Below are 11,242 nucleotides of genomic sequence, written 5' to 3' on the forward strand. Positions count from 1 at the left end.
AGCTGACAATGCATACTTTGGTTCAATGACAAGTACTGTGTATGGCAGCTTCCACATGTACATAAGTTACAGAGGTTTGATTTTTTTTACATTAAATGAATATTAGTTATAATTTACTTCTTAATTAATTGGGTTCAGCTTCTATCTTGACATTCCTATGGCTGAACTTCACAGGCCTAAATAAGCCAGGACAGAACATTTCCGGATTGAATGGAAGAGCATCAAGAGGAACAGAACCTTAAATGTGTTAACCTGGATATTTGTACTGCAAGTGGTTGCAGCAATATCTCAATGAAGCGAGCAGGAACAGCAACATGTGACTGGCTTGACCAACATGTCTCAAGTTTTGTTATTCATGAATAAGCCAGGGGAAAAAAAGTTCAAAATTATATTTGCCCAAGCAAGTACTGTGTAGGAAACTACACTTAGCTCGGAGCTATTCCCTCAGCAGGAAAAAAGGTTCCATTTGAATAAATTATTTGTGGTGAATTATTCCATTAGCTGTAGTCATCATAATTCTGTCCTTACTTTTATATAGAATATATAAGAAGTTTCTCCTTCCCATATTGTATCTTCACTTAATTTGCTGCAGTTGGAAAGAGCAATTAAACATTGCTTTTAATGAATCTGACTATCTGACAAACACATATCTCATGTTTGCTACAGAGATGCTGCAAACAAAAGCAAAGCCATGGTGAACTTCAAAAATGAAAAAGATTTTCAAATTATGCCTGAATAGATCTGTGGACAAAACCAGAAATACTAGGAGTAGCACTACACTGAGTGATGCTTATCATTGCTAAAAGAGTTTTGATTTGTTATTTTGTGCAATATAAGGACATCTTAAATTAGCATCAGTCTGCAGCAGTTTTACGTGAGTTCTCTACAGAAGGCTTGTATGAATGTTTAGACACAAATGCCTTTGTCTTGTGCTGGCAGCAGCAGGGTTGAGAGAGTGCAAGAATGTTTCTGCAGCTTATGGGTACATGACTGTGTGAGACCAGAATTGAGCTCTCAAGTACTACAAAGATCAGAGCAGCAACGTGAGGAGAAACAGAGACATGGATAGAGAAAAACAAAACTCAGAAAGCTCCTTAATTTATGGAGAAGACAGGTGTATTCTTTTATCCTAGTCAATGAAACAGTGAAGTGGGAAAAACTCCCAGGCACAATCAGGAAAAGAGCTGAGTGCTTCTGCAGCACCACCAGCCACCAAAGGACCCTGAACACCCAAGCCGCCAGGAGGTGAGGCATGGAGTAACACACCCAACTGTGCAGGTTCAGTCTGTGGGCACTCATGCAAATCATTCCTTTTGCTTTGGTTTGTGTGGGCTTATCCCCTTCTGAGTTTTGATTTTCTACAGACTCCATAATTCAAAGCAAAGCCAGCCAAAGCCAATGTGTTTTGCCTGGTTTCGGGTTGAAATCACTCTGTTTCACAGTGTTCATCTGTAACCATAAACTGGCCCAGGTGCACACAAATCTTGGCCTACGTTTGTATGAAAAAAATTACAGCTTTTTTCATCACAGCAGACCTGAATGTCTGGGATTGCTACAGCTACCCCCCCAACCAGATCATAATGAATTAATTACAAGGGGAATAATTGGAAACAGCATGTCCATTACCTTGGCACTAAAAATGGTTGGCATAGTCTACCAGGAGAGAAAGGTATAACAGCTTTGGCCTATACACATAGCTGGATGCAGTTGCAATTTGTATACACAACCCCATGTTACAGAGTAGAATTACCCCCAGTTTCTTTTGCACAAACATGGATTTCCAGAAAGGGAGGAATCAATCTGGCAACAAGAATTTACTCTTCCTACCACTCTTCATTTTCCCCATTCTTTATTTTCTTTATGACTCTGATGATAATGCCCCTAGATGAAAAATGCTGTAAATTACAGTTTGCAGATGTAATATACTTCTATTTGGCTTCACAACCTCCTTCATGAGCATTTTCTCTGTGAAAAAAGTCTTATGGGATTTTTCCTTTTTCCCTTTATTTTTTTAATTTTGGCATTAATGGTAAAAGCATATTAGGCAAGGAAATAATCAAAAATATGATTGAAAGCCCAGATTTTCTAGTGTGGTTGCCCAGGAAGATTCATCAATTAATTATGCAAATGAGCAACATGGTTATCCAACATGCTGAGTGCCCACTGGCCTCACAAGGAGTTGCAGGATGTTCTGCACTATAAAGGAGTCAGGTGTCTTTCTTTGGGATGGATTTAGTCTTATGTGACTTTACAGGTGTATATCTCAACAGCGGAATAAAATTCTAGTCCTTCTGGGTCCCTCCTGCAGTCAACAGCTTAGTTCAACTACTCTCTTTCAGGTATTTGACATTATGTGGGATAGATTCCACCATGAGAAAAGTCTATTTATTTGCTCTGACAATGAAGAGATTCTAGACATCCAGGTTACACATAGACATTCATCATCTGTCAGATGGATCCTACATAAATAAATTTAAATATGGCTTGAAGGGCAGCATTCATCTGATCAAGCACAGACAGTGTCAATGTTGACAACTATATTTACTCTCCTTCTGTACTCAGTTCAAAGAAACAGGTGTCTTTAGGGTGCAATTCATGTAATATTAAAGCAGACAAAACAGGTCAGACTAATCACTCCTGAAATGCGTCTATTCCTCTCTACTGGCTGGAAGAGACAAGAAGTTGAGGTATGAATGCTAGGTGTCATGAACTCCACACAAAAAGTTCACCTGTAGCCTCATTTTGGCTGGAGTAAGAAACCACGATTAGCCAAAAAAATTAGAAAGATCATGATGGGACCAAACCAGAGCAATGTGGGACAACCAAACTTTCCAAGACTTCTTGGGAAAACACAGATGCATGTGAACATGCTCCTCACAAAACCCTCTACTTTTGCAATAATATCATCTTACTTGGGTATCAGTATACAACCATTTGCTAAAGATAAGAAAATAAACTCCTCTGATATTTTCTTAGGTAGGTAAGAATGTGTAGCTGTCATAGATGTAATGAGGAATAAACTGGTAATAGCTGATTCTGTATGATATAAATCTGAGGAAATTAATCCAGCTAAAAGTGATTAAAACCATTAAAGCTCCAAACCCCCATGGGATTCTAGTATTAAGCAAGTCCTTAGAAGAGTGCACATTACCCAAAGCTTATGAAAATATTTACAGAAACAGCCACAGGAAATATTTTGTCATTGAAGACACAATAGCGCAGAATGCAACAAGTCAGGCTTCATGCCCATCTCAACCTGATACTCATGTCCTCCCTACCTGAAGCCAGTCAATTTATCTCCTGTTCCTCTTCCACTCTTCACTTGACTTGTGTTGGACGCGAGTTCCCTCATGTTTACCTAAAGCTGTGCCCCGTGACAGTACCTCTCATAAAAAAGGTGGGACTGCAAATTACACATATTCACTGGCTGTCCCCCTCCAACAGAACAATCTCAGCATGTTATAATTATCTTAGTTCATCAAAAGATATACTGCGGACACACTCAAGGTATTTAATTCTTGTACCTAAGAGATGAAGATTATGGCAGGCAAATTTTTAAGGAAGTATAAATAACCATACTGTAGCTGCCAAACCCTTACTGGTTTCTGAAAACAGACATTCCCTGCAATGCATTGCTAATTATTTTGCCAAATTCTTTTTTTACTTATTTTTTCTGAACTGAAATTTTCTCCTGTGATGTGTCTGAATATAAGGATTGTTGTGAGAAAGGCAGTAGCGTCTCCTTGTTGCAGCTTCATAGCCTGCTGCAGGGAGGAGGAAGCCAAATTTCCAATCAGATTTCCAGATCAGTTTCCCAAATCTGAGTATCACCTCCAGTGAAGACCCCTAACAAGCTTGAATTTGCCTCTCTCAGTGGTATAAACACAACCTTATAATCACAGGCTCAGTTTCTAAGTCAGCCAACATCTATTATAGTCAGTGCTTCACCTTCACAGTGCAGTTGTTTTCTGTCTCATCCACAGTTTAGACTGGAAAGGAGCTTCTATGAGGTTTAAAAAACCAAGAAACAAAAATCTACAATGACTGAAGAGGGAAGTCATGTGTCAGAAAAACCGTGATCTCCCATCTCCTTTTCCAAATTTCCCTATTATTTCCAATTATGTCTCTGTAAGTATTCAATCTTCCTGAGCCCTTATGTCTCCAGAAGGACTGCAGATTTTGCCATGACAAAGATGTCAGACAAACTCATGACTCAGACTCCTGATTCAGACAAGTGTGATTACATTGAAAATGTGGGTCCAACGTTTGTCATGAAAGAAAACCATAAAAATTAACCCAGATTTCAATACTAGGCCTTAACATGTCAGAGTCTTATGACTATGGGCTCTGTTTAATCACAAAGTAAGTACATTGCAATACACCAGTGAGAAGGTTTTTTTCTATGTTTTCATCAAGGAAAATATGTAGGTGTAAAAAAAGAAAAGTCAGTCATGTTTAAGTACTACTTTTTTTCTGCTCCAGCACAGGATGAGCAAAGGACAAAGGATTGAGTCAAGGCAGGGATTGTCTTACCAGTGAGGAATATTCTCAATTGTCACTGTTTAAAAAGCATCTAGGAAGGCGCAGATGTGCCTCAGTGGCTTGTCCACAAACAAGGGAAGAGCTAGCATCAGAACTACTCTTAGTTTAAATAGTAGTAATGATTCCTTTTAGTACTGAGGATTGCAAGTCCAAACCCTACAAGCAGTGTGAGTGGAATAGATTAAGTACAAATTTGCACTCATTAGGTCACTTGCTCTCCCTAGATTTATAGCCGCAGCACAAGCATTTTATATCCCCCAATGTACATTTATAGTCTGTTACCAATACCAAACCATTATACATCATTATTTTTAACTTTAATTTTGACTTTTCCAAGAAGTTTCAGTATTTTAAATTGATTTATTTATTTTTAATAAGCATCGCTGGATAAGCCTATGTATGCCATGCCTTCATGTGTGGACTTGGCAGAGGAATAAAAAGCCCCTTTGCAATTGTAGATATAGAGCTCCTGGAGCTTATTCCAGGCAAGCAGATGTTCTGATAAATTTGTCACTGGCATTGTGAAACGTGCATATGAATGCATATATGAATGAAAATTTAAAGGAAAGACAGAGGCTTTCAATTTAACATTGGAAATTAAACAAAGAGTCAATATGTAAGATTAAATTCTAACCTTCTGGTTTTGCTCTTTCTGATTGTAGGTAGTGCCTTGACAGCTTGGTACCAATGGCTATTTCAATGGATACAATGTGCTTCAGCCTCAGACTGCGTTATAAAGAGAAAGCGTTCTTTCAGATGCACATTCATGATACCCAACTAAAGAAATGAAAAAGGCTTGAAAACAAAGCACTTATTTTTTTTTCTTCTATGGTGTGAAGGATCTCATGACAATCAGACTCAATCTTTAAGGAATTTTAAACAACTTGTGCTTTTAGTCTGGAGCCTTTATAAAGTTTCTTACAACTTAAAAATGAGAGACTAAATGCTGCACAAAGAATATCTTTCTTTAGACCTCTATGAATGCATTGCTATTCCTCACAGCAATACAAACACACTGATCTGTAATCAGTAAAAGGGTTTCATTGCAGGGTCTTCCAAGAAATACACTGGGTACCAAAATCCACCTATTTTTCCTTAGTTGGGGGAAAAAAAGAAGTGAAGCAGGATGTTGCCTTTCTTTGGTTCAGAATCTTCACATCTTTCTCACTGCCAATCCATTTCAGAGCAAAATAATTGCTCTTAGTGTCCAGATACATCAGAACGGAGGGGAATAAATTATCTGAAGGCATCTCTCTTCCAGATATTATCCAGTCCTTTGGAAAAATCATACTACTCCAGATTTCAGCTCTATTGTTAAGCAAAGGTTAAGAGAAAACTCATCTTCTGCAGAGCACTAGTTCTGGATTTCAGCATTGTCTACACCTGAGCTGAAGAAGACAAGCTGACATATTCTGCATAGTCTCTTTGCTGGCCTTCTGCACCAAAATAGTTTCAGTCAGTGAAGCATCTATGAGCAAGTAATCACATGAAGCCTCAGTTTAGCAATATTTTCGTTTAAGGCTGGTTTTGTTAGGTTTTTTTTAAGAGGGAGCAATCAGGACATCATAGGAAGGGACTTAAATGCTTGGTATACTAGATTTGCTCCTAGTCAACCCAGCTAGGACTTAAATCTGCTGTTTTTTTTTTTTATAAGATACAGTTAGTCTAACTTGCCATTAAAAAAAGAGCATGCTGGTGAGTGCATGTGTTGCACATATATATTCATACCTGTGTGCATGTACATATGTGCATACTTACATTTTCATCTTGTACCTGTGCATGTAGCATACACCTAGTGATGAAGTACATACATAGAAACATATGTGTGGTGTACATTGCAAATAACAGTGCGGGAACTGGTCTGGTCTGGAGCCCTTTTCTAACAGGCAAGTATGTCCATACTGTTTGGTAGACTAAGTTAAGGGCATTCATGTGGCTTTACTGCACCTGGTGGCCTCCAGAGATGACTCCCACCATTGCTTAACGCTCTCCACAAAGCCAACGAGACTCCCAAGGCCAAGCGACGACCAAGGTGTATGCAAACCCACTCATAACTATACAAACAGCAGGTACCACTAAGGGGTTTTACCATTGTTCATGGTACAAGTGAGAGTGCTTTTCAAAAGCTGGTGAAATTAGAAGAGTTCAAAGATTTCTGACAATTAAGTCTGGAAAATCGGCCTTGGCCAAGAGAAATCTCATCTTTTAGTTATTTAAGAAATGGTTAAGAAGGAACTTAATTACAGGTTATATGTGTAGAATATTTATGATACTGAGGTGGGGGAGATAACTCATCACTCAAGTTTGATATAAGTCAATGGTGAAGAATTGAGGATAAAACACAGTCAACTAAAATAAGGTGTAAATTTTGTTTTGTTGCTTAGCACTAAAATGATTTATCCAGGGCTGAAGTAGGACTCTTTGAAGACCTTATGCCAAGATTAAGGTCTGTATAATACCATGAGAAGTCATGGACAGAGGAAGAATTATAGGCTTAGATTCAACATAAAAATTAAACACAGAGTTATATGTTTGATCAGAGGAAATTCCCACAATGGTGTCCACCAATCTGAAACCCAACCCACAATAAAATTCTTATCCACAGGTATGTCATCTTTTTATTCATCTTCCTCACATTATTCCTTATCTTTTAACTGAAAAAGAACAGCATTCTCTTGCTCTCCTTCCTCCTATTTGGAATATTTCCTTTTCATCATTTTTCATTTCATTTCAAACCAAGTTTGACACTTACTGCTCTAATGTTAATGTTGCTTTTGGCCTGCTCTCCTTCTCCAGTGTCTAGCCCTGTTATAAGAAGGGCTGAAGCCCTTTTTACTGGATGCAGGCAATAACTCTGCCGAAAAGATCTTGTGTTTTCCTCTTTCCTGCAGAGCTTACAGCCAAAAGTTGGTGATAAAAATTATGCTTCCAGGCCTTGAGTCTGCTACAACCCATGAAGAAGCAGTATCAAGGACTCAGTTCTACAAAGCATTAGACCACATGCTGTTTGCATACACTATTAGATGGCAGTTTGTCTAGTAAAGAACAAGGATGGAATAAATTCTTGAGAGGTTACAGCTCTGCAGAAAACACATGTAAAACCTGCACACTGCTGACATGCACCAGCACCCCTCTGAAATGATTTTGTTATTTCCATACACTGACCATTCAGCCACTTCCAAAGGAAAAATTTAACCCCATACATCACTTGCTCCTATTTCTTATTTATCACACAATTCCTACTGCAAGACTCTGGTGTCTCCTCTCTTTCAAATAGCACCAGCATCATTATGAACCTCAGACAACACTAACCATATTTAAAGAATCACTGGTCTTTAGAATCCTATTGGACTTTGTTTTCCACAACTACAGCCTCTCCATAGCCATGTTAAAAATAGGGTTGGTAATACTTTTCACATTTGTACGCTGTCACAAATGGTTAGCAGAGAAGAAGTCATTCAAATGCACATGACTTTATAATTAAGGCACCTAACTCTTATAAGACCCATTTTTTACAGAAGCAGTGACTTTTAATAAAGTGCAGTGGAGCTGTGGGGGATTCTGTGGTTTCTGTGTGCAGGTCTTGTGCGAACATTTCGACCCTCAGCCCTGACCACAGAGACCACAGTCATCGGGAGGAATATTTATTTCCCCTCCAGCACTTGTCTAGTCTGGTGGACAAGCCCCTGAGCACAGAGCTGCGAGGCCAAGGGCATGGTGCCTTGTGGGAAGCTGATGGTAGTCCTATCCCTTTGCTGAGCCTCAGTTTCTCCATCTATAAAACTGGTATGATGATTTCCTTCTTCTTTTGAAAGCTGCCTTGAGAGCTAGGGATGAACTGAGCAAGATGTTTTTACTTTTTCAGATAGGGTCACTGAGGCATGTGGAAGTGGTGATAACACTGATCAAGCTGGAAATGAAGTCCAGGAGTCACAAGTCCCAGTCCCATGCACCCTTGAAGGGATGCATGCGATTTCATGGCCTTGTGAGGAGTAGGATGCAGGAAATGAAAACCTGAAAATTTAACTTTTCTCCAGATCAGTAGGAGGATCACTCACATGAGAGCACTCTGGCTCTCTCTATGCACATAGTAAGAATACACTCAAACCTGGAAAACCCAGGTAAAATTAAAAGAGCTGTTAGGTAATTACTAGAAATGAACTCCACTGTGAAGGATATTCATGTCAGTTCACCTGCCGAGCAAAGTCAGGGGAAATACCTGACTATCAGTGCGATGACACCAGTTCATAGTTCATTCGCACTGTACATTAGAAGAGTAGACACTGCAACTGCTGTCAGCATTCACTGACATCTCACAGGGCCACTGGTATCAGTTTGATGACCCTACACCACAAGGGCACAGCACTTTGGAGACACAATCCACCTCTCACTTGTAATGCCTGTCTGGCTGTAGGTCAGGGTTCCCCTCACTGGAACCTCAGTTCTTCTGTCAAACTATTCACAAACGGGTCAAACAATCTCCGCTTTTAACTAATCCTTTGTCTGCTCTTGAGCATGCAAAGTGTGACTTTTGGTGGCCATTTGAACTCTTGTTGTGGGATCTCTGTGACAGGTAACAAGCCTTAAGGCAAAGGAAAAAGCAATAGATTCATCACTAGCGCTTGCAGGCTTCTGACACTGTCTCATATACACTTTCCTAATCAGGTGTGGGAAACATGGGTCTAGATAAAACTGCTACAGAGTGAGGACAAGGCTGTAGATATATGCACCAAGAGAACAGTTATCAATGGCTCATTGTCAAAACAGAAAGCAGTGCTGGAAATCCAGAAAACGCTACCCGGGAGGACAGATAGATCAAGTTACATTTATTAGCCAAAAGAGAGAGCCTTGGAGGGATATAACAACCTTTAAGTACAGAAAAGACTGTTAAAAAGTGCACTGGTAAAATCTATCCTTACTGGTGGGATAAGAAATGCCTTTACATTGCTGCAAAGAAAAATTCAAACCAGATAAAAAAAAAATTTATGAGGATCAAGAACATCAGTAGATTCAAGACTGTGAAATCTCCATCCTTGGGGGTCTTTAAACACAGGGTGGATAAAACTTTGCCAGGAAAAACAGGTAGAAGGAACCCTGCTTAAGATAGGCTTTCTGTGTGCATTTGAATGATGCCCTGAAGCTTGATGTGCTTCTAGCCAGGCTTTGTGCACTGGCCCCTCTTAGGTATGGGCTGCTGGTAGCTTAGTGCAGCATAAAGAGTTAATCCACTCTCAAGATGCCTAAAAAAATATGAGCTGATTCTACATCAGGCAAGACTGGGGATTTTCTAGGAGATATGATGTTTGTGCAATGCTACTGAAAGGGTAGATGGAAAAAAAAAAGCAGTTAAGCCAAGTGCACAAGGCTGGGACATATGCAGACCTTTTGACACTGTCCCACATGGCATCTTTGTCTCTAAACTGGAGAGACATAAATCTGATGGATGGAACACTCGGTGGATAAAGAACTGGCTGGCTGGATGCACGCAGAGTTGTGGTCAATGGCTCAATGTCCAGCTGGAGACCAGTAACGAGTGGTGTCCCTCAGGGATCGGTGTTGGGACCAGTGTTGTTCAACATCTTTGTTGCTGACATGGACAGTGGGATTGAGTGCGCCCTCAGCAAGTTTGCCGGTGACACCAAGCTGTGTGGTTCAGTTGATACCCTGGAGGGAAGGAATGCCATCCAGAGGGACCTCGACACGCTTGTGAGGTGGGCTGATGCCAACCTCATGAAGTTTAACCATGCCAAGTGCAAGGTCCTACACCTGGGTCAGAGCAATCCCAGGCACAGCTACAGGTTGGGCAGAGAAGAGATTCAGAGCAGCCCTGTGGAGAAGGACTTGGGGTGTTGGTCGATGAGAAACTGAACATGAGCTGGCAGTGTGCGCTTGCAGCCCAGAAAGCCAACCGTATCCTGGGCCTTGAGCAACCTGGTCTAGTGGAAGGTGTTCCTGCCCATGACAGGGGGTTGGAACTAGATGATCTTAAGGTCCCTTCCAACCCAAAACATTCTATGACTCTATGACCAGTCTTTTCTCTGTGCTTACCCCGGGGTCATCTCAAATCAGCTCTGGATCAAGGACTTCTATCTAAGCTGTGTGGATACAAGGCATGAAGAACTGGAAAATCAAGTGTAAAGCCCAGCAACATGAACAGTATCTGAGAGTGGGAAAGTAAAATGATAAAGTCCCCAAAGAAACATGTGGAGGGGAGGCAGCACAAAGATGGCTTGGTGCTTCTCAGGAAGGGCATTACATGAGTGATCCTGAAGCCATAGGAGTCATCTGAGACACACTGAAGTCCCTCCACTGCCTTCACACACACATAGAACTGATCAAGACACAGAAACTGACTCTCCAGCTGCTCCGTTTAATGTGTGACAAGGACTTGATTCTTGCACTGGCAGAGGGAAGCCCAATTAGGGGGTATATGATGCCATGCCTGCTCATCCCAGTGGTAGTCAGGGTTGGTGCTTGCAAGAATATGTGCTGCTTTGGGGTAAGTCCAGGGGAACATAAGGAAACGTGGGGTTTTATATAACTCTAAAGAGTTGTGTGGTCCACTAAGTAGTGAATTCACTATAAATACAGCCCTATCAGTTACTGGGTTCATCTATCACATAACAGGTACAATTCACTTTAAACTAAAAATGCAGTGCAAAATAGAGTTAAACGTAAAATACACACAAAAATGTAATTT

The sequence above is a fragment of the Pezoporus wallicus genome, unplaced genomic scaffold (genome assembly GCF_028554395.1).
Source record: "Pezoporus wallicus isolate ANWC-B61680 ecotype Strahan unplaced genomic scaffold, APGP_CSIRO_Pwel_v1 contig_6464, whole genome shotgun sequence".
Classification (NCBI taxonomy): domain Eukaryota; kingdom Metazoa; phylum Chordata; class Aves; order Psittaciformes; family Psittacidae; genus Pezoporus; species Pezoporus wallicus.